General features: G+C 43.8%; 1 protein-coding gene and 1 pseudogene across 10 annotated transcripts in view; one reads left to right on the top strand and one right to left on the bottom strand.

The window, feature by feature from the left end:
• Positions 1-25,206, bottom strand: part of tenm4 (teneurin transmembrane protein 4) — a 549,066-nt gene that overhangs the window by 481,937 nt on the left and 41,923 nt on the right. The window lies entirely within an intron of this gene.
• Positions 3,878-5,048, top strand: LOC116974253 (annotated as a pseudogene).

The following is a 25,206-nucleotide window of genomic DNA, read 5'->3' as shown; positions in this document are numbered from 1 at the left end:
GTTCTTTTGTTAGCATTGGATAAAACATTGCCATTCAACTAATATCGCCAAAACTATATCCAGAAACAAATATTGTTTATTTTATCTAATTGTCATCTTGTCAGCTCTCTCGCTCTTACATCTTTGATCATTTTGTTACTTTAAACATGGAAGGACCATGCAATATTTATGTGAAAAGATGAAAAGAAAATTGAAGACAAGTGTGTTGACAATGTTCATGTCAATTAATTTGAAGTTTTATTGTTGTTGTGTGGTGAGGTTGTGGAATCAATAAACTTTGCATCCTAAAGGGATATTACCACAAATATGAAGAAAATAAAATTAAAAATGTTTTCACAAAAAGACATAATCAACCTGGGAAATTCTTGTATTTAAAAAAAATCGACCATAGACTTCACAAATGTCTTCATCCTATTGATGGAACATTGAGAATTTGCCTTAAAGAGAAAATTGCTTCATATTTTGCCTTGCACATCCTTAAGTTGCTTAACAGGCAAAGAAATACATTTGGAGAGTCGTCCCTTTCGTAATGTAGGAAATAAAACAGTGTAGCGTGCTGCAACAAACTTTAATGCAAGAGTGAACAGAACAACTATTTCAATGATAAGAAGTATAAGCTAGACATGGGGAATGACCAGTGTGCGTTTCATAATGGTGCCCTGGAATCTTTTCTAAACTAACCACCTTTAGACATTAGGCTTTAGAGATACAGCGTGGAAACAGGATCTCCAGCCCACCAAAGCCGAGCCGACCAGCGATCATCCAGTGTACTACCACTGTCCTACACACTGGGGACAATTTATAATTTTACCAAAGCCAATTAACCTAGCAACCTGTACGTCTTTGGAGTGCGGGAACAAATGGGAGCATCTAAAACCCACACAGACAGAAACAACATCTGAATCCAGAATCTTCTGATTTTAGAGAAAAGAGAACTATCACCAAAGCCTAAACTCACATTTTCTGGAGATGCCTCATCTACTGATAGGCAAGGACATCTATAAACACCAAGATGACAGCACCACCGCTGTTGAACAGGATGCATCTTTACTTATGTGCAGACTGACAATTTCAGTTTCCATTTTTATACATGGATAGTCTTTACCCTCCAGGCACTGTGACTGTTAATTATGTCCAATGAATAAAAAGTAGCACGTTACAGATGTCAGTTACACTTTGGTCATGAGAGGCATTCTTGACAATTGCAAGGGGATACACAAAAATAAAATCACACCAAAATGTGCAGCCATTGGCAGATAAATGCCAAATTAAGCTTATGATTTGACAAGTCTTTACTATAAGTTCCATCAGCTGATAAAATCGAAAATAGTTCTTCACAACAGTGCCATGCTCGGCACCAATCCTTGCTGATATTGTACATAGTTCCCTTGCTCAAGGACTGTCACCCTACATTTTAAGATCCACACTCAAACGTCCCGTCCTTGTAAGTTGTACCACCGTTCTTCCTCTCAAAAGCTCCTCAAAGTGTAGTTGTCACCATACACAAAGGGGTGGCACAGTGGCGTAGCAGTAGAGTTGCTGCTTTGCAGCACCAGAGACCGTGTTCGATCCTGACTCCGGCTGCTCTCTCTACGGAGTTTGTACGTTCTCCCTATGAGCACTTGGGTTTTCGCCGGGTGCTCCGGTTTCCTCCTGCATTCCAAAGACGTGCAGGTTTAATTGGCTTCTGTAAATTGTTCCTAGTGTATAGGATAGCACTAGTGTATGGGTGATCGCTGGTCAGCGCGGACTCAATGGGCCAAAGGGCACGTTTCCATGCTGTATCTCTAAACTAAACCATTAGTTGTTGCACCCAAACAATGCAGGACACCGTTCTTTCACTATCAAAACAAAACCAAAGTTGAAGAAGTGACAAAACCCTGACAGTACACAAGTATTAATTAAATATTACGGCCATGTTATAATTTATCTGGATAAAGACTAATAAAAGCATTTTGCCTTGGTATTCATTGCACCCATTTTCACTCAGTACTCCACATATATTTTTGTTGTTTTATCAGTGTTAAGGTAAAGACGCCATTCTCATACAGAGATTACATTTTGACCATTGAGCAGAAAGCAGAAATAAAACTAATGATTTATTTCACACAATTGGGGAAGAAAACCTGATATTCAGAATCATGGAATCTTACAGCACAGGAGGCAATGCAACTTGTCCTGTCCCCATCTTTCCCCCACCCCCTCTGTTTATTACAATCAGCATGAAGAATGGTCCCGACCCAAAACGCCAAGTATCCATGTTCCTCAGAAATGCTGCCCGACGCGTTGAGTTACTCCAATGCTTTATGTCACTCTATAGAGGTGCTGCCTGACCTGCTAGGTTACTCCAGCACTGTGTGCTCTACTTAAAATTCCAGCCTCCAGTTCCTTGAGGTCTTTCAGCTCATTGTGTTGTTTCTCTGAAAGAACTACCCAATTACTTCAGATTCCCTGCTCTTTCCTCTCAACCCAGCAACTTTCCCCCATCCACACACACATCCACATCATCTCTGGAAGTTACTCATGAATGTGCTACCATTATACAATGCATTCCAGATTATAACAACAGTTGTATAAAACAAATTCTCCTCATCTCCCTTTCAGATTATTCTGCCAATTGTCTGTGTCCTCTCTTTATTGAACCTCCTGTGGTCTAACCTGACAGTATTAAATAAGGCAATTAGTCCACAGTCCCACTCTGTAATTTATGTCAGGTATAACAGCAGGAGCAAATAAATGCTTAATATAACATGCTCATAGCAATAATCTTGCATATTCTTCCTCCTCGCGGAATGGGACAAGTGTAAACAAGCAGTATGGATGCTGTCTGCTGCCAATTAACCAAACAAGGAGTGACCTGGAGACCAATGGCACTTGGTACTCTAAACACGAATGCAAAATGCCACTTTTTTTCCCAAGCAGGCTTCAAGTAGAAGACAGAGTACAACTGGCAAGTACTAGGGGATTTTAAATTTGCCCAAGTCGTTGGGAGAAGAGAGGGGAAGTTGAGCGGGGAAGTTGACCGGGATCCATGGCCTGCCCTGCTGTCACTAGTTCTGGCCGGTGGGGTGGGGGTGCGGGGAGGTCCTCACTCAATTCTACAGAAGCTGAGATAATCAATGCAGACCAGGGTATCATCATGTACATGGTATTTGGCCCCAATAGATGCTGCGGTGCCCAAACTGTCTGGGATGCCAAGTAAAGTAATTATGGGAAAGTCGTTCAGACTACTAAATGTATGGGAAGAAATCTCCCTGTATGCTCCAATCGTGCTAGGAAGGACAGAGGCCATGAAGGCTTTTTCCCACTTCTACTACCTGTGATGTTTGGTGGACCGTGTGGGGTGGGAGGACCCGTTGCTCCCGTTGCTGCACAGGACAAAGAGAGATGTTTTGTGTATAGTTATCTCTGTCTTTATGTGCACACTTTATGTGCACACTCCCCCTTTCCAGTTTGAATGTCTCTATTCCTGAATGACTCGCCTTGGGGGAATACCAAGATTGCAACGTGTCCATCGACGAGGGACCACAGGCAGATCGGCGGGGAGTTAGTCTGGCGGAACTTCGTCAGGCCTGGGGAGGGGCAAGTCAGACACTCCAGTACCCACACGATTCGGCACCGGGGTGTCCAACTGCTTGGTTCTGGTCTGGTTCTGCGCAATCTTTGCTGGAGGAACACGGCTTCTTAATTGGTCATCATGCCATTGGCATTGTCCTTCTTGTCTTGGACGGTGCACATTTTGGTTCCAATGTGAGCCATGATCCTGCCAGCGCACCATTTGCTTTGCTTGGCCGTATAATTACAGAAATATACAATGTTCGACTTCGTTGGCTGAGTGCGCGCCGTATAAGGGTTACGGGTCAGGTTCAAAACTGATAGGGGAGAGCGCACTTGACATCCGAGCATCATCTCTGCCTGAAGACATTATGCGAGCGGCTGGGCGAGTGGCGGCGGCTGCCCCAGAGGGACGCTCACATTGGCTTCGTCTCGGCCCAGTGTCTGAGGCGCTCAGCTGGCGCTGCAGAAACTGGACATGGGCTGCGGCCCGCAGCTCGGCGACCTCTGGCTCTCCGTCTGTGTCAGCGTCCTCTACGGGGCGTGTACGGGGCTCTGCTCAATGGTTTCGAGGACGTGGAGAAGGTGATCCATCAGATGGAACTGCAGCAGGCAAAATACTTTGTGTATGGCAGCAGGGACAGCCAGGGGCCGGGCTGCACACCAAAGGCAGGCTGCAAACCACGCGGAATCTGGAATTTACCTCACGACTTGCAAATCTTGAGATTCAGACGTTTGCAAACGTCTGAATATTGTCCTGATCCTTCACTGGCTGGTGGTGCCTTGGGACGAGAATCCCCATTTCCCCTGGAAACTAAACAGTGTCTATCCGTTAGCCCAAACCTTAAATGTTTCACATTTCCAAGAGGAGATACGACATATTTTAAACTTGCGAGACAAGGAAGCTTAAGAATGCTGGAATATTATCTAATGGATGCTGCCTCACTCCTTCCAGTACTCATTCTGGATATTCAGCATGGTCACACTGTCCTCGATCTCTGTGCAGCTCCTGGTGGGAAGACTGTTGCAGACTGAATGCTGTCAACATCTTGCCATCAATGATATATCCTCATCTCGCCTAAGTCGGTTACGTAAAATTCTTCATAATTATGTCCCAAAGAATCTTTGTACGGAAGATAGACTACACATCACATCATTTGATGGCAGGCTCAGGGGAGAAATAAATAGAGGGATATCTTTGATAGGGTGTTGGTTGTACAACGGATAGGCATTCAGTACTTGAAGAAGACAACAATATACTCAGCAAGTTGCGGATCCTCTTGGGAATGCCAAATGCTGCCTCTGTTACAGACCCACCTATTGGTTTCTGGTATTCTTGCCACAAAGCTTGGCGGGTCAATTGTGTACTCAACATGTCGCTTATCCCAGTTGCAAATTGAGTGTGCAGTCAGATTGTGTGGTGGCAGCCATTTTGAGTTGCCTTGCTGCCCGCATTGAGTTAATGAAATAAAGATTTCAATATCAATATCAGTTTTATTCGTCACTTAGTGAAATGAATTTGCCAGCAGCGGTACAATGAAAAAGAACACACAAAAACACAATAAACTTTTTTAACACAAACAACCACCACAGCATTCATCACTGTGGTGGAAGGCACAAAATGTGGCCAGTCCTCCTCCATTTGCCCCGTGGTCGTGATTTCAACCCTCCGCAGCCGCCACTGCGGGCGTCCAGAAGTTCAGACAAGGCAAAGTCCAGATAAAGTCGAGGTAAGTCCTGAATCGTTGCTTCCCCACCGGAGACCGCGTCTTCAGGTTGGTGTAGGCCGCAGGCCGGCGGTCGAAGATTTAAAGCTCCCGCCACGCCGCAGCCAGAAGCACCGCAGACCGCAGGGCTGGCAGTCAGAGCTCATCCCCAGGGGTCCACGGCGAGGGACCCCGCTCAGAATGGTAAGTCCCCGCCGCATCCACGGTAGAAGTTGGCCGCGGGCCGGCGGTCGGAGCTTCTTCTCCTCCCGGGTCACAACGAGGGACCCCAGGCTACGGACACAGCGCCAGCTGGAGCTCCGCAGACCGCGGCTTCAGGCTGCCGCGGGCCAGTGAACGGAGCGCTCCCCTCCGGCGACCCCCGGCAAGGGCTCGCCCGCTCCCGACGAGAGTCCGCGCTGCGCCCGCGGCTGAAGCCCCGGGCGCTTCTCCGGGAAAGGCCGCCCGATCCTCGATGTTAGGCCACGGGTGAGGCGACATGGAAAAAGTCGCCCCCCCCATGAAGGAGGCGACTGAAGTGGTTTCCCCCTTACCCCCCCACACAAGACACACAGAGAGACATTAAGAACACACATTAAAACACACTAAAAAGATTTTAAAAAGTTGAAAAAACTAACATGCTGCTGGCAGAGCTTGCAGCTTGCTTACAGCGCCCCCACCGACCTTAAGTGATTAAGTCGTTGTACCTTCTGTTGTACCTTGAAGACTCTCAAGTTTTGTACAGACATAGAATAAGAACACAAAACTACCAATGATCTCTGGTCTTGCCAAGCTGAAGGCAGGTTTAGTTTGGTGCCACTGAAAACCCGGTCTTTAACTGCACAACTTTTGCAGTCGATTTGCTGACATCTGACGTAAAAAAGCTGGAGGAACTAATTGGTAATATTCAAGTTAGGCCTAACGGGTTAAAATCTGCAGGGCCACCAGTGATAGGAAAGCATTCCACTTCAAATGGCAGTTAAAATTCAGGACAGGGTATTTCAGCAACTTTTCATCATTTATTAAAATATTAAATGTCATGAAGATCTTAATGATGCAACTTAATGTACAAAATCAATGAGTGTTTTTGTTCTTCTTGTAACATTCCTTTATTTTATTATTTTTATTCAGTATCGAGTTAAATAAGCTAAAGCAAAAAAGTGCCGCCTGTAACACGCCACAGATCAATTGGCAGGACACAGAGAACTGGACCAATATGTACACACTGGCTAAAGGCTTCCTGTGGTGAACTGTATAGTTGGCATGGAGATAAAATATTCATTATTTAATCAGGATGAGAAGACTACTCGTTAGTAAAATAAATGTGTTTGTAATTCATGGCGAAATGAGTGCAATGTTATGAACAGTGCCTCTAAGTATTGGAGAGAAATCTTTCTGCATTTTTTCATCAAAACCTTCCATCACGTTCTACTCAAGGTCACACGCCTGCCAGCATTGTGGCTCGGCAACTGCGAGCACTTTTGACAATTAACACAACTGCAAGCCTATGAGATTATCATTTTATTAACCGGAAGACAAAAAATCAAATGAAGGCAAAAACTTGTAGGTGATAAATTCCTACTCTTTAGCTGGATGTATTAGCCAGCAAAAAAAAAGCAACCCCTCCCCTCACACCCACTACGGAGATTGTGTGAGATGCAGAGATGCATAAAGCATAGAAAGTACAACATACGAACAGGCCCATGATGTCTGCGATGCCGAGATAAACTAATATCATCTGCCTGCACATGATCCATATTAATTAGTTATTTGATGAAGACATTTTATAGAAATTAGCTATTGGGTGCACACAAATGTGTGTATGCATGTTAAACAGGAGTCACAGTTTAAGAATAAGGTGTACGCCATTTACGACTGAGATGATGGAAAACCTTTTCACCCAGAGAGTTGTAAATCTGTGGAATTCTCTGCCACAGAAGGCAGTGGAGGCCAATTCACTGGATGTTTTCAAGAGAGTTAAATTTAGCTCTTAGGGCAGCTATTTTCTATGTTTCTATGTTAAACAGTTTCTGAAATGTTGTTCCTTTTGCACAAAGGTACTGAATTTTGATAGTAAAGCACAATACATCCATGCTGCATGTTTATCAAAATAAATAAATAATACTATCTCTAGGCTTCTGTGGACTTATTGCATCTGAACTGTCTGATTTAATTAGCTAGAAGTTATGATCCAAGTATATGATCCATATACTGTATAAATGCTGCACAAAATAATTGCTAAACATGATTGCAACCTAGTAGTGTACACATTGCATATTCACATTTTCTACTGTGTGCTCCAATGCACGAGGCACATCATACGTAGAGTGGCGGCGCTGCCCTAGCAGCTGCAGCTCGCCTGTAGTCCTTCTGTTTTTTTCTTTTTTGTTGTTGTTTTCTTTTGTCCTGTTTTAGTTAATTTTGGTCTATTTAGGTTGTGTATGTGTGTGTGTGTGTGTGTGTGGGGGGGGGGGGGGGGGGGAGGTGGGAGAAACATGTTTTTGGTCTCTTTCTTCGGGGGGGGGGGGTGCAACCTTTTCTTGTCGTATCCCCCGTCTCCGTCTGCGCTGAGGCCTAATGGCGGAGCTGGCGGCCTCCAACTGGGACCGACCTCGAGGCTCCGGATGCAGAGCCAGCCAGGACTTACCAACGCGAGGCTGGCCGACTTCGGGGCTCTGGTGGCGTTGCAGCGGCGGCGACCCAACTTCGGGGCTGTGGCGGCGTTGGCGACGTGACCGGAGCCTCGGAGGCTCGGCTGCATGCCCAGTGGACGACATCGTCGGGAGCTAGCAGGCCACAGGTTGGTGACCTGCTTTTCCGGAGCTCCCGCAACAACAGCTTCGTCCGCTGGACTGGAGGGCGGGAGCTTCGCAGCTTCAACCGCTCTGGGCCACGGAGTTTGAACTGGCCCGTTCGCGGAGCACGGATTCAGCCGCGGGACTTGCTTACCATCATCCGGCGGGGTCACAACATTGGAGGCCTAGATCGCCTCAGCGCAGAGGGAGAACAAGGAGGGAAGAGACAAGGACTTTAAGACTTTTGCCTTCCATCACAGTGAGGAGGTGCCTGGTGGATTCACTGTAGTGGATGTTAACTGTGTTTATTGTGTGTTTTGTTATTTTATTCTATGTTATGACTGCAAGTAGGTGAGAGACTCATGACCTCCCTATCAGAATGCCGCCAATGGAAATGGCAAACTCTACTGGAGACAACTGATATGGCAAAAAACAGCAAAAAGGCATGGAGCCTCATCCGAAAAATCAGCAATGACCCATCAACACCAACACATCAACAGTATACCACCACGGCCAACCAAGTTGCGCATCAGTTGCTGCTCAACGGGAAATCCACCATCAAACAGCCAAGACCAAAGACAGACTGACTTCAGCACTCCCAAAACACCGGACTGACTGAGCCGTTCTCCCTTGAAGAGCTCAATATCAGCATCAAAACCCTCAAGACTGGCAAAGCCATCGGCCTGGACAATATTTTCACAGAGGAGATCAAGCAGTTTGGACCTCTGACACGGAAGTGGGTCTTTGAGCTGATGAACAACTGCATGCTGACAAGAAACATCCCAAAGATCTGGAGGAAAACCAAAATCATCGCTCTTCTAAAACCCGGTAAAGATCCAGCATATGCAAAGAGCTTCCGCCCAATCTCCCTGCTATGCCACCCGTACAAGCTGTTTGAGCGCCTGATCCTCAACAGGTTTGCCCCAGTCGCTGAACCAGCCATCATCCCTCAACAAGCTGGATTCCGACCTGGCAAATCCACAACAAGTCAACTTCTGAATCTCACACAGCGCATTGAAGACGGGTTCCAGAAAGGACTGGTGACAGGAGCCGTCTTTGTTGATCTGTCTGCCGCGTATGGCACTGTGAACCACCGCCTCCTCCTAAAAAAGATCTTGGAGAATACCAAAGACCTGGCACTCACGGACCTCATCGGAGCCCTCCTGAAAGATAGGTGCTTCTATGTTGTCCTTAACAACAAGCAAAGTCGCTGGCGACGACAACGGAATGGTTTGCCTCAAGGTAGTGTGCTGGCTCCACTACTATATAACATCTACACCAATGACCAGCCAATGGACCAGAACACTGAGCGGTTCATCTACGCCGACGACCTCTGTGTAACATCCCAAGAGAGTACGTTTGAAGCTGTAGAAGCGAATCTCACCTCAGCGCTAGATGAGCTACACCTCTACTACGAGCGCAACCACCTACAAGCAAACCCTGCGAAGACCCAAGCCTGCTCGTTCCATCTCAGGAACCGGGAAGCAAACAGACCCCTTAACATCACATGGTCTGGAACACCTCTTGGGCACTGCACCAACCCTGTCTACCTCGGTGTAACACTGGATCGCACTCTCTCCTATAAGGAACACGTCAAAAACACCAAACTGAAAGTTAACTCCCGAAATAACATCCTCCGGTAGCTGACCAACTCCAAATGGGGAGCCACAGCACACACATTAAGATCTACTGCTCTGGCCCTGTGCTACTCCTCTGCGGAGTATGCGTGTCCTGTTTGGGAGAGATCATCCCATGCCAAGAAATTAGACCCAGCGTTAAATAACACCTGCCGCTCAATCACTGGCTGCTTGAAGCCCACCAACATAAACAACCTGCACCTCCTCGCTGGCATTGCCCCTGCTGATGTGAGACGGGAAGTCGCCAGCCGAGTAGAGATGACCAAGGCCACCAGTGATGAACGCCACCTCCTCTATGGACGTGTACCCCCGGCCCAACGGCTGAAGTCCAGGAGAAGCTTTCTCAGCCATGTCCAGCCCCTAATAACATCACGGGAAGAAACCAGACTCCAACTATGGACAAAATGGCTTGAGGACGACCCCCCTCCTACTGACATGGGTATCCCTCCTTCTGAAGCCCTCCCTCCGGGCTCAGAAGCACCATGGGTCCAGTGGAAGACGCTCAACCGCCTGAGAACAGGAACAGGGCGATCAAAAGCTGCCATGGCCAGATGGGGCTATGAAAGGGGGCGCTGCACTGGCAGCAGCCTGTCCGTCTTTTTTCAAATTTTTAAATTTTTTTAGTATGTTTAAAAGTGTGTTTTTAATGTTTCTTTGTGTGTTATGTGTGGGGGGTGGTGTGGGGGGGGGGGGGGGGAGGGGGGAAACCGTTTCGGCCGCCTCTTCCATGGAGAGGCGACTTTTTCAGGTCGCCTCCCCCGTGGCCTAACAGCAAGGATCGGCGCCGACTTTCCCGGAGACGCGCCCGGAGCTTCAGCGGCGGGCGCAGCGTGGACTCTCGGCGCGGAGCGGGTGAGACCTCGCTGGAGGGGAGCGCTCCGTTACGCTGGCCCGCGGCAGCCGGCAGCCTGAAGCCGCAGTCTGCAGAACTCCAGCTGGTGCGGCGTCTACAGCCCGGGATCACTCGTGGAGGACCCGGGGGGAAGAAAAAGCTTCCACGGCCGGCCCGCGGCCGTCCTCTACCGCGGGCGCGGTATGGACTTACAATGTCCCCTGGAGGGGAGCTTCGACCGCCGGCCCTGCAGACTGCGGTGCTTCTGGCTGCGGCACGGCAGGTACTTTAAAACTTTGACCGCCGGCCTGCGGCCTACACCACCCTGAAGCCGCGGTCTCTGGTTGGGAAGAGCCGATCCTGGACTCACCTTGACTTTGACTTTGTCCCTTACCATCTGGACGCTCGCAGCAACGGCTGTGGAGGGTGGTGGTCCCGTCCACGGGGGAAAATGGAGGAGGACTGGCCAAGCTCTGTGCCTTCCACCACAGTGATGAATGCTGTGGTGGATGTTTGTGTAAAAATTTTATTGTGGTTGTGTTCTTTATTATTGTACCGCTGCTGGCAACCCAAATACCACCGACCTTGGTTGTGTGGCAATTAAATTATTTTTATTCTATTCTAAACTGGCCAAACCACCTGTGAATGTGGAGAAGAGGACCATACAATGCAGCACTGCCTTGTCTGCCCCCTACTACCCAACCAGTGCAGCTCAAAGGATCTTGCAGTGTTCAACAAAAACGCAAAGGACTGTGTAAAGGAATGGAAAACTGTCATATAGTCAACCAGCTTCAAAGACACGAAAAGAAGAAGAAGACTACAAGGCACGAAATTTTGTTCAGATTGAAAAGTCTGAATGACAATAAAGGATACTTGATACGATCAACATTCCATTCTGATCCGAAACATCATTTTTCTTCAGGAATGCTGCCTGACTCACTGAGTTACTCCGGCATTTTGTATCTTTCTTCCCAAGAACTAAGGTCCTGATGATATTCAGTCAACTACATTGAACAGGTTACATTATTGGTATGTCTGACAGCAGATTGCCAAAGGACACACATCATTCTGTGCTCTAGTCATGGGAAGAGCTCACCTGGTAGACCATGAGAATGTTTCAAGCATGTGCTCGAACCTCCTTGAAAAAAGTCCTGAACCAGGGATTTTTACCTGGAGAAAGAGCATTCAGGACGGCACCAGGAAACATTATAGTCAATGCCAGGATGCCCAGTGCAAGAGCCTCATCAGCCAACTCCACACTGGAGTTTAAGCAGATCACGATCCATCCTCTGGGACCATTCAAGATGAGGGTACTGAGGGATCTCAATGCATTATTGAAACACTTGATGTAATTGATTCACATTTTATGCCGAGATTTATCTCCCAGCTTGAACCATTTCTGGAAAAGCAGCTGTCAAGTCTTGCGCTAGTTACAGGATCATTGATTTCTTGCAGTTTTTGTTAAAGCAAAAAAAGCTGGAAAGAAGCTGGTTACACGACAGTGGATCCAAAGACTGAAACCGGAAATGGTGGAAAACGTTTAGGTTAATCCAAACAGTCCGATTAACTTTCATCGCAGCAAATCTGGAACTGTAGATATGGAAAAAATGGAAGTTCCAACTGGCCGACAGAAGCAGGTAAGTGGCCAAATGTTTAGAACTCCCTTATAGAGAATATGGAAGAAGAATGGGCAAAAGAGTATCTGTTCAAGAGTGCCCATCCCTCGAGAGTTTTTCCAATTCATCTCCTCTCTCATCTTCAGCAGACAATCCAGCTGCACAGCCAGAGGTTTTGGTCTTCTAAGCTAATGGTGAGATCCTTCTGTGGGCAGAGCTCTCGCGAGACGTTGATGGCTGGTCCGCACTACCAGCAGAGGTAAAGGTCAATGTAAAGGGTCTTTCTGGCCTCTGAAACACACAAGATGCTGGAGTAACGCAGCGCGTCAGGCAATATTGCTGGAGAAACAGAAGAGGTGATGTTTCGGTTCGGAACAACCTTCTCAGTCTGAAAGTAGAGGTGGCCGCTGAGTTACCCCAACATTTTGTGTCTATCTTCAGTATAAACCAGCATCTGCAGTTCCTGGCCTATGGATCAGTCCAGGTCTTTAGCACATTACAGGAGGCTATTTCACTGACCATCACATCCACCAACATCTGAAGCTTGGTGTCATTAAAATCACTGTGTGTTGCCATTTCTGTTGGCAGCCCTCCAAACAATGGAATAATGTAATCATCAGATCCCCTTGCTTGTATGTTAATTAGTCATGGTTAGCTTCAGTGGGTGTGCAGGGCTCTTGAAATGATTAGTGCTTAACCCAATTTAATGGGAAAAAGATTGCAATTGTCACGTAAAACTAAAGTGCACGCATGAAATTTGTGGACTAACACATGAAAAGGCCAAGTTAAACGGGCGTGGTCCTCCATGTGGTATCAGTTTTACGCACCTCTTCAAATAAAAAAAAATTTCTAAGCCAATACTGTACGTTTCAACTTCAACATAGAGTCCGTCAAACACAACAGGATTATAGTTTAAAATATCATAAAGGGTCTGCTTACAATGGCACTAACCAGGGTACACAAAGATTATAAATATTGGTTCAAACAAAGACTAGAGTCTCTTAGCATTCAAATATTAGTCCTAAAAGTGTATTTTTATGTACAATATTAAAGTAGAGATGGAATATTTAACAGAAACAGGCCAAGTTTACTGAGTACTGTCCTCAATCTTCATGGATGACATTGATAACATTCCACAGTACATTGTTACCGAATAAACCGTTAGAAGAGGAATTAATATAAAGAGACTTCATTAAATGTGCCACAGTTGGCAGACAAAACCATCTCCTTCAATTTCCTCATGGATTCTTCGTAAAATATTGCTCCATTTGACTTACAGTGTCTTCGTTAATGTTTGGGACAAAGACCCATCATTTATTTATTTGCCTCTGTACTCCACAATTTGAGTTTGTAATAGAAAAAACATCACATGCGGTTAAAGTGCACATTGTCAGAATTTAATATAGGCCATCCCTATACATTTTGGTTTCACCATGTAGAAATTACAGCAGTGTTTATACATAGCCACCCCCCCCCCCCCCCCCCATTTCAGGGCACCATAATGTTTGGGACACAGCAATGTCATGTAAATGAAAGTAGTCATGTTTAGTATTTTGTTGCATATCCTTTGCATGCAATTACTGCTTGAAGTCAGCAATTCATGGACATCACCAGTAACTGGGTGTCTTCTCTGGTGATGCTCTGCCAGGCCTTTATTGTCGCCATCTTTAGCTTATGCTTGTTTTGGGGGCTAGTCCCCTTCAGTTGTCTCTTCAGCATATAAAAGGCATGTTCAATTGGGTTCAGATCGGGTGATTGACTTGGCCACTCAATAACTGACCATTTTTTAACATTGAAAAACTCCTTTGTTGCTTCAGCAGTATGTTTGGGATTATTGTCTTGCTGTAGAATGAACGGCCTGCCAATGATTTATGAGGCATTTGTTTGAACTTGAGCAGATAGGATGTGTCTGTACACTTCAGAATTCATTATGCGACTACCATCAAGTCAGCTTTATTTGTCACATGTACATACAAGACGTACAGTGAAATGAAAGTGGCAATGCCTATGGGATTGTGCAAAACAATAGAACAACAGAACCAAACAGAACCAGTATTTACATTTAAAAAAAAGACACAACAGTAAATTAGTCTCTGGTGAGATTAGAGTTTACATTCCTGATGGCCTGTGGGAAAAAACTCCGTCTCATCCTCTCTGTTTTTGCAGTGTGACAGCGGAGGCTCTGGATCTGCTTCCCATCGGTCCTGCAGGGGGGAGTGTAGTTCTCATGGTGCGTTCGGCCGAACGCACTACTGTCTGCAGAGCCTTCCTGTCCTGGGCAGAGCTGTTCCCAAACCAAATCAAGATGTTACCGGACAGGATGCTTTCTACAGCACCAGAGTAGAAGGATCGAAGGATCGAAGGATCATCAGAGAGACCCTGAATTTCCTCAGCTGCCTGAAGTTGTAAAGGCGCTGCCTTGCCTTTCTCACCACTGAGACAGTGTGTGTTGTCCATGTCAGATCCTCTGTGATGTTGACTCCCAGGTATTTAAAGTTGCTCACCCTATCCACAGTAAACCCATTTATCCGCAGTGGCGTGTACATCCTCGGTTGTTGTGCCCTAAAGTCCACAATCAGCTCCTTAGCTTCAGAAGTTGTCTCTTCAATGAAGATAAGTGAGTCAGTACCTTCAGCAGCCATACATGCCTGGGCCATAACACTCCCACGACCGTGCTTCACAGATGAGGTGGTATGCTTTTGATCTTGGGCAGTTCTTTCTCTTCTCCATACTTTGCTCTTGCCATCACTCTGATATAAGTTAATCTTCATCTCATCTGTCCACAAGACCTTTTTCCATAACTGTGGTTGCTCTTTTAAGTACTTCTTGGTAAACTATAACCTGGCCATCCTATTTTTTGCAGGTAACCAGTGGTTTGCATCTTGCAGTGTAGCCTCTGTATTTATGTTCATGAAGTCTTCTGCAGCCAATGATCATTGACAAACCCACACCTGACTCCTGAAGAGTGTTTCTGATCTGTCGGACAGGTGTTTGGGGATTTTCCTTTAATATAGAGAGAATTCTTCTGTCATCACCTTGGCCTGCCAGTCCCTTTGCAATCAGTAAGCTCACCAGTGCGCTCTTTCTTCTTAATGATGTTCCAAACAGTTGATTTTGGTAAGCCTAAGGTTTGGCTGATGTCTCTAACAGTTCTATTCTTGTTTCTCAGTCTCATAATGGCTTATTTCACTTTCATTGGCACAACTTTAGTCCTCATGTTGATAAACAGCAATAAAAGTTTCCAAAGGTGATGGAAAGACTATAGGAAAGACTTGGTGCTGACAGCTCTCTTATACCTGCATTAAGGAGGCAATTAAACACACCTGAGGAATTACAAATGCCTGTGAAGCCATGTGTCCCAAACATTATGATGCCCTGAAATGGGAGGGACTATGTATAAACACAGCTGTAATTTCCACATGGTGAAACCAAAATGTATAAAAATAAAAATGCTCTTTAATAAAATCTGTCAATGTGCACTTTAACCACGTGGTTTTGTCTATTACAAATCACAAATTGTGGAGTGCAGAAGCAAAAAAAAAAAAATGATGTGTCTTTGTCCCAAATATTAAGGAGGGCACTATATATGAACAAACGAATAAAGAATTTGCACTTTTTGTTACGGATTTCCGAGCCATGCTGATTATCTGTTTCACATTCCCCTTGGAATACCAGTGGACTACTGCATAATGTGTTTAAGGCTGGAAGGCTCAGACAGCACAATTCCACCACATCAGACACCCGTTAAATCCATTGCCAGCAATCTTCCCACAGTTCTCAGCCAACATGGCTTACCCAACCCAGCCTGTTGTTTATTTCTGACTAAAGCCTCCATGAATCTGGAATTTCCTGTGCTTCTGCCCAAGAATGCTGACATATATTTTCGAATATTCTTATTGAAAGGCTACCTGAAAACCAGCCTTCATCTTCTCATGTCAATGAACAATGTCTTGCAATGTGTGTGCATTTTCACTGTCGTACAAAAATATTGATATTTCATCAGTTACTTGACAAGTCACTTTTGATCACGATCTTCCCAGAATAACTGGAGATGGAATGGTTAGAAGTGGGTGGTTAAATAGTTTCTGTTGGCTGTTTGAAAAGGGGAGAGAAAATTTAGGCAAGTCCTATTGATGACTGAAATGTAATAATGCAAAGTCCGACAGTCCGCAGCGTTAGAGTTGCTACCTTACAGCGCCAGAGACCCAGGTTCGATCCTGACTACGGTTACTGTCTGTATGGAGTTTGTACGCTTCCCCTGTGACTTGTGTGGGTTTTCCCCAGGAGCTCCGGTTTCCTCCCATACTACAAAGTACAGGTTTGTAGGCTAAATAGCTTCAGTAAAATTGTAAATTGTCCAGAGTGTGTGTAGAATAGTGTTAGTGTGCGGGGATCGCAGATCAGCACTAACTCGGTGGGCCAAAGGGCCCGTTTCCGTACTGGTTAAATAGTTCCTGACGACTGATTGGAAAAATACTATAACAAGTGTGAGAACATTTGGGTAAGTTCTTATTGATGACTGAAATGCAATAGTCAAGGGTGAAAAGTTTCATCCTTTAATTTTAGCCAAGTGAATAACTTACCTTAGTTACATATATATCACTAGTCTAATAATCCACCAGTGCAGTTTTACATGAGGAACATTGGGAATTCAATACCGAAGTCAACATCTTAACCCATTGTTTTCAGGAAAAGAGAAAATGAAAATAGAAACTTGATCAACCTCAAGTATAGATTCTACCACAGCAACTGCACAATTCAAAAAATTGAATTTGCAGTAGATTCAAGCCCAAATGATCAATACAAAGCTAAAATGATTTAACTTGAAGATGCATAAATGAAACATACAATTTCTGAACCACAGATAAAACCTTTGCTTTGATAAACTTTTATTTTGTTTTTTTTCCCCTCCATATTTGATATAATGTTGTTAGTCATAAACATTTTTTTTTAACTTTGAACTTTCATCCTTTTACTTACTGCTTTCAAACTTCTACCCAAGCAACATCAGATACAATTCAATGTTACTTTATTGTCGGAGTGGGAGATTGCAACTTTCACGTGGTTCACCCTGTTTCGACTAATGCATTCAACCCGACGTGCACAAACAAAAGATCAAATAGAACAAGTTGACCTGCAACTTTAGCCTGGGCACGCCATTTGAAGGAAGACAACTTTATTGTCACATGTACCTAGGTACAGCACACGGCAACAGGCAGTCTGGATAAGCTAATGCTGAAATACATAAAAGTAGGCAGAATATAACACAAATAATATGGAGTTCCTGAGGTCTTGCAAGTAGATTCTCAGTTAATGCTATGCTGCGGCAACTGTACCTGCCACTTCCCATGCTAATACTTTTGTAGTTTGCGAATGGTCTCTCAAAAATATAGAATTTTAGGTTTGAAACCTACAGCCAAGTTATTAAAAGCATTCCAAAAGACAAGTGACATTCTGCAACATAATGTTTGAAAAAGAGTTCATTTAAACATTTTTTTTTTTTTTTTTTAATGGTCTTCTCTGAAGCTTTGTTTTTTTAATGCTGTAAAAATTTCAGGAAGCCTGTTGCTTTCATAAAGTGGAGTAAGTTCTGGCATGTGGACATTTTAATCAAACTTGGCAAACTTTAAATTTTTAAACTAATATTGCAACTGTTGGTGCATTTGCCCATAAAGTATTCACAAATGAAACTTACTAGAAGCTAACCCCTCAGCTGCATTGCATTGTGAATATAATGTTATAATAAATCCATTTAGAAAGGTTTGCATTTTAATAATACACAATTTTCAACCTGCATGCAGAATTAAATGAAATTACCAGTGGATCACAAAACTGATTTGCTCCCTAATAATTTAATGGGCCTCTCAGATACTGCAAATTTCATAATATTTTATTGAAATAGTATAATTCCGTACATATCAAAACAAGTGTCAAGGGAACCCTTCTCGGAGAACCACCTATTCTATAAAGCATTTTTAATTCATTGGGTTGGGTTTACATTTTTGTTTCTGCTGATGTGTGCAAATTGGTCCCAATTTATTTTAGTCAAATGTTTCCTTCAGCTTTCGGATACAATTCAGAACTTTGTCTCGGCCAAACGAATGATAAGATAGTTTTTGACATGAACAGTACATTTGTGTGGCTTGCTCTTTGGTAACTTACATGAGTTTTGCATCAATCGTGGTTTGGATGTTTAGTCCATGTCTATGGACAAAATGAAAGAGCACTCAAAACAACTTCTAAACAGTGCATGGCTATTAACTGAAATGACCATCATTGCTGCACAGGCTTAACAAGAATAGTAGCTCTGACCAATAGTATGATGTGACAAAATTAGGGACAGAGGTTGAATGTCTATTCAATGAATCCTTTGTTAAATATTTGGAACTAGGTAAGGGTAGGGAGAACTTAGAGGGGGATTTGAAAGTAGCATGACAATGTCTGCCAAGATAAAATAAATGGAAATCAGGGCTAATATAAAATTTCAAACATTTTAAATAAATGTAATCCAAAATTGAGTGTTTCCAAGTTTGACTTCATATTATTTGGCCGCCCTCTGCCTGATTCAATTATTATTTACTGTCACATGTACCTAGGTACAGTGAAAAGCTTAATATGCAATGTTAATTTTTTTTTCAAAATTATGGACAATGCTCTCAAAAGGGACCTAAAGTGTGGTCATAGTGATGGGATTCAAAGAGATGGAGGATGAGAAGGAGGAAATTCCAATACTAAAGTGCAGTTGGATGAAAGTTGTTGACATTGAATGTGAAAGGAAGAAGGGATGCGCATAGGTGAGGAATCACAACAGAAGTTCAGGAAGGGGTCTGCAGTACAGGCAAGTGGATGACAAAGTACAATACAATATCGTTTATTGTCATTTGAACCTAAGTTCAAACAAAATTTTGTTTCTGCAGTCATAAGAACAAGAAAAAAACCAAGACACACAATTAATACAATTTACACAGACATCCATCACAGTGAATCTCCAAACACCTCCTCACTGTGATGGAAGGCAAAGTCTTTTGTCTCTCCCATGTACTTTATTCTTCTCCCGATGTTAAGGCCCCCGGCAGGCAATGTAAGGCCCTGCTCCGGGTCTTGATGGTGGAGCCCCCAGCGGGAGATGGCAAGTCCCGCGGACATTAAAACGATGTAAGGCCCCACTCGGGGTCGTTTTTAACCCCACAATTTGGGTGGGAGAAGTTGCCGTTGCAGGCGCTCCGAAAAGCGATCTCCCACCAGGGACCCGCGAGCTCCCAATGTTACCGTCCACCGGGCCAGCGGCTGGAGCCTCCGAAGCCGGGTCGCAGCCACGCGCCACCACAGCTCTCCACGCTCCGAAGCCGGCCAACATCCCCGATGGTGAGTCCGCAGGCTCTGCGACTGGAGGCCCTGCGACTGGAGGCCCAGGTCGATTCCAGTTGGAGGCCGCAATACAATGCTAGGCCCCAATGACAAGTGAGACCCGACAGGGAAAAGGTCGGGCTCCCGTACAGGGAAGAGATTTAAATGTTTAAAAAGTCCCAACCCCCCCCCCCCCCCGCCCCCCACATTTACACAGCTAAAAACTAAAACCAGAAACATACACCGAACGGGACAAAAAAAAAGATAAGATGGACGGATGCAGTCGAGCAGCTGCCACAAGGCGCCGCCACACCTATAAATTGGCATGGTTAGTAAATTTGCAGGTGACACCAACATAGGCTGGTATCGCAAACTATGAATGTGGTTACTAAGAATTCCAGTGGGATCTTGATTAGCGGGGCAAGTGGGCCGAGGAATGGCTATTGGAGTTTAATTCAGATAAGCACGAGTTGTTGCATTTTGGGAAGTCAAACAAGGGCAGGACTTTCACAGTGAATGGTAGAGACCAGGGGAGTGTTGCAGAGAGAGGGATCCTGACAAAGAAAAGATGAGATCTGGGGCAGATATGCCATGGTCATGTTGAGCATGTGGACAGATGTAGGGAATCAAGGATTGTTCTTGCTCCTATTTTCTCAAGTGCTTCTATTTTCACAATACGCATATCATCTAGATTCCATCTGGACATTCATTACCGAGTGACCTCTGCACCACTTTGCTGCCTCTTTTCAAAATCTCAGACAATGAATCAGTAACTGATACAATTCTTTTCATTCCTCTTGAAATTTTCAGTTCACTCCTTACATTTTAAATATTAGTTTAGTTTCTTAATTATTTCGCCTCAAACATTGAGGAATGAAATTTTGGAGCTAGAGTGGAACCTGCCAGCAGTACGATACAGTGTTACTAATTGGGGGCAAGATCCCAGGCATATTGCTTCTTACACCAAAGGTCTGCAAATGAAGTCTGCAAATGAGGGGGGACCTCCTAGAAACCTATCGAACAGTGAAAGGCCTGGATTGAGTTAATGTGAAGAGGATGTTTCCAGTGGGAGAGTCTAGGACCAGTGGCCATGGCCTGAGAATAAAAGGATGTTGCTCTAGAAAGGAGATATTTATTTAGTCTAAGGGTGGTGAATCTGTGGAATTCATTGCCAAAGACGGCTGTGGAGGCGAAGTCAATGGATATTTTTAAGGCGTAGATTGACAGATTTTTGATTAATAAGGGTATCAGGGATTATGGGGAGAAGGCAGGAGAATGGGGTTGTGAAGGAAAGAAAGAAACCTGATTGAATGGTTGAGTCGACTTGATGGCCCAAATGACCCAATTCTGCTCGTGGGTCTTCAATTTACGACTTGGTTAACTGGACACAGTCATAGAGTTTATAAAATATACTCACTGAAAGCCATATTATTGCATGTATTGAGATTTGTGTTTAAATTCTCTCTATCCACTATATGTTCCATCTTTTTCAAATTGCCCCCCCCCCCCCCCCCCCCCAAAAAAAAGTTTTCTGTACACTTCTTTCCCATACAGGCAAATTCCATGAATTATTTATGGACGATATTTCAGTATTAAATTTTCAGCAGAAAATTCCAGATCCTAAGGTCGTTTGTCCTTCCCTCCCTCAATGCAGGAGCAGTAGATACATAAATAACGTTATTTCATTGCATCTTTCTTCCTGCATTAACATAAAGATCTTACACAACCTCTTCCATGGTGACTCTACCCAATAAATCTGGTTCTTGGAGATGTTACATTCTCAGCCTCCGACTGAAATAGAAAACAGGGCAAGGCTGAAATGCCACGTTCTTTATTTATCACAAGAAATGTTGCTTATGGCAACCCAATAATGCTATGACAGAAAAATTAATTTAATACCCATCTCAAAAAATATCATAAAAATGTCAAGATGATTAAGGAATTAGAAAGGTCACCCATGCCAAGACAAATGACAGACAATCAAAATCTTACTACGATAATAAATCTGTACAAGGATGAAATTAAATATTTAATCTGTTTGGTACAACTATGTGCTTATATTACAAAAGTTTGGTTGGAAAATAGCAATCACGCAGCTATGATTAATGGATTACAAAAATGTAAAGCCCCTGATTTTAAATGTGTATGCAAATAACTCCATAGCCCTTCATCAAAGCATCAATTTATGATATTTTATAATTTATATTTTATATGATTTACAGTTAAAACATTACATTTAAAGTCTGTCTCACGAAAGACAACAGGTGATCACTGTAATGAATAAATATCGCAATTAAATTTCCAGCTAAGTGTATTTGTTTCAACATATTTAAAGATTAAAAAAGTCTACAAAAATAATTAATGTGATGTATTTTCTCAAAATGATAGAACTGAACTTCAGTCTATAGTTTCAATAATGGAAGCCTTACACCCTGACAATTTTTGCTCAGTATTCTTCAATTGTACACTTAGCCCAACCATAAAATAACGTCAAACCTCTTTGTGAAGATCTGAGGCAAATCTACCGCAGTACATGTTTTGGCCTCTGGTTCATTACAAACAATTCAGAACCGTTACCTAATTGTGGGTGATGGATAAGTTGAGGTAGATGTGCGGTCACGCAGCTGTTCATGGTGTACGTCTTTTGTCTTAGATAAGGAGGTAAAAATTATTTATGAATTCGCAAAATGGACCTAGAATCAAAATCAGCCTTTGCAAGATACATTAAAAGGTCCAAACCCTTTTACCGACATCTGACCCCACCGGTGAGCAGCAGGTGGATGACAAGCAAACACCAACATCCGTGTGCACAGAAATGGGATATCAAATGGAGAAGAGTCAAGAGAGTTAAGTGTGTTTTATTGTCATATGTTCCAGATAGAACAATGAAATTCGTAGCTGTAGCAGGACAACAGAATATGTAAACATAGTACACAGCAAACAGTATAATAAACGAGTGAGTAAAAAGGTTCAGTGAGTATATCTACACATACAATCTACATAGGTGTGTATTTGTGAGTATATGTATATATATTCCCTGAACCTTTTTTTCCTCTCTCAATTATTATACTGTTTGCAGTGTACGATGTTTAGATATTCTGTTGTGCCGCTGCAGGTATGAATTTTATTGTTCTATCTGGGACATATGACAATAAAACAATTAATCATCTTGACTCTTCGATATTTGATATCCACACACAATTGTGTGTGGATACCAATTTAATTTATATTTAATACACACACACACTCACAAAATACACAAAAAACAATAATAGTGCGACAATAACAATAATAGTCTATGTAGTTCAGAGCTTATTTGAAGTTGTAGTGTTTAATAGCTTAACGGCCGTAGGGAAGAAGCTGTTCCTGAATCTGGATGTTAGAGTTTTCAGGCTCCTGTACCTTCTTCCCGATGGCAGGGGTGAAATGAGTGTGTGACCGGGGTGTTGTGGGTCTCTGATTATTCCGATAATCCCTTCGATGGTGGGAAGGTCAGAGCCGGTGATGGACTGGGCAGTGCTGACAACTTTTTGAAAAGGTTTTCAAGATCAGAAATGTTAAGATATTGCTTCCAATACAATGTATTTGGCCAGGATACGCAAATCAAGAAATAGTGCAAGCAACATTCTGAAGAAGGGTCTCGACCCGAAACGTCACCCATTCCTTCTCTCCCGAGATGCTGCCTGTCCCGCTGAGTTACTCCAGCCTTTTGTGTGTATTCAAACGCTGCATATCAATGCACGTGTAATATTTACACTTAGCTCGTATAATATCATAATTATCAACGAACAAACCCTATCTGAACAACTTATTAAAAACATCAGTGTCACAATTGTGAAATCAAGTCAATCATGTCAGTGTGGTTCATCGAACCTGGACTTTCCTTCATGTCATAATTCAGAGTTTGACATGTAGCTGCCACTCATGGAAAATGCTTTGGCAACAGCAATTAGCCTTCAATTGACTTCAAGCTGTGCCATTTTAAAAACACAAGCCAAAGGAGCTGCCTCACAGCGCCAGAGACCCGGGTTCCAACCTGATCTCGGGTGCTGCCTGTACAGAGTTTGCACGTTCTCCGTCTGACTACACGGGTTTCCTCCCAGTGCTCCAGTTTCCTCCTACGTCCCAAAGACGTGCTGGTTTATAGGTGATTTGGCCCTCTGCAAATTGCCCATCGTGCGTAGGGAGTGGATGCAAAGAAAGTGGGATAACGTAGAGCTAGTGAACGGGTAATCGCTGGTCTGTGTGGACTGGGCTGAAGGGCCTGTTTCCACATTGGATCTCCAAACTCAAACTAAACTAAATTAAGATGGCTGAGGATCTATCTTAAAGCACATAGTGCTAACCACAGAACCACCTCAGCTTCACATCCTTGTCGATAATCTCAATCAACTGGAAATTTAAAGCTTACCTTCCTCCCCAGCAGCTGTTGACTGACCTGCTGAACAACTTCAACTTTCTTATTTTACCAGGCCGTCCACACGTTACAAATACCCCATCACACAAACGAGCTACAATAATATCATGAAATTCAAAAGTCTGACATGCGTATAAATGTTCACTCTATGTCAGTGCAAGATTCCGCTCTCTCTCCCCACACCTTTAAGAATTGTTATTTCTTATCAGTCTAATGTACTTTTGAAGCCACCCATGACGATACTGTGGACACAAAGTGCTGGAGTTACTCAGCAGGTAAGTAGTATCTCTGGAGAATATGAATGTTAATCCTGGCCAAATTGGAGAGGCTAGAACTTTAAAATGGGGTAAAAGCTTCAGGGTTGATGGGAGATTTGGTCAAATTGTAATTGCTCTCTGCAGAATTGGGACAAGCTGCGGAGTGGTGCCAGTGTTCTAGAGCCTAGATGCAAGTTGCAAGAAAAGAATAAGAACATCTGCAGACCCTGTTAATTAGGCGCAAAATGCATAGAATGGATTGGATGGCTGCAAATCAGACATACACCTTGATAATAATTGTAAATAATGTTGCAGAGTTCTCCTTTGCCAAGCGTTGATTGAATGAGTTATTGAGCCTTGTCTGGGTTTCTTGCAGATCAGGGTAAATGTTTCTAAGTCGGCTTCCTTGAGAAGTCCTGTTTGAACATAATGTATTGAGCTGCTGTATTATTGGGTTAGGGAAATGTCTGTTATGTATGGGGTTAATCAATATTTGTAATTGGATTATTAAGAGACCACCCCCATGTGGTTCGGCCCCTCGAGGTCCCGGGACATATAAAAGTCCGCTACTACGAGGTCCAGCGTCGATCTTCTGGGAGAGCACTTGGGACTGCGTGACCTTCTGGAGTGTTTGAGCGAGGCCTAGAGGGCTTGATCAGGTAGATACGAGGATCGAACCTGCGGTGGGATAGGTACAGTAGTTGGATTGTAATTGTGTTTTGTTAAAATAAAGATTAGTTGTTCAAGTGCTTGATTCCGTGTTTTTGACTGAAACTAGACTGGGGGGGAAGCTTAGAACGAGCAATTTACATGAATAGGTGACCCAGTCTGAAGAAGGGTCTCGACACAAAATGTCACCTATCCATGTTCTCCAGAGATGTTGCCTGGCCTGCCGAGTTATTCGAGCACTTTGTATCCTTTTGCGTATTAACCAGCTTCTGCAGTTCATTGTTTCTACATGTTATAAATGGTTTGGACAGATTTTTTCCCCCTATATTTCATGCGGATCAAAAATGAAGGCCACAGAATAAGTAATTGTGTAAA

Source organism: Amblyraja radiata, chromosome 6 (assembly GCF_010909765.2).
Source record: "Amblyraja radiata isolate CabotCenter1 chromosome 6, sAmbRad1.1.pri, whole genome shotgun sequence".
NCBI lineage: Eukaryota > Metazoa > Chordata > Chondrichthyes > Rajiformes > Rajidae > Amblyraja > Amblyraja radiata.
The sequence above is the reverse complement of the archived record's forward strand: the minus strand, read 5'-3'. Positions and strand labels throughout refer to the sequence as shown.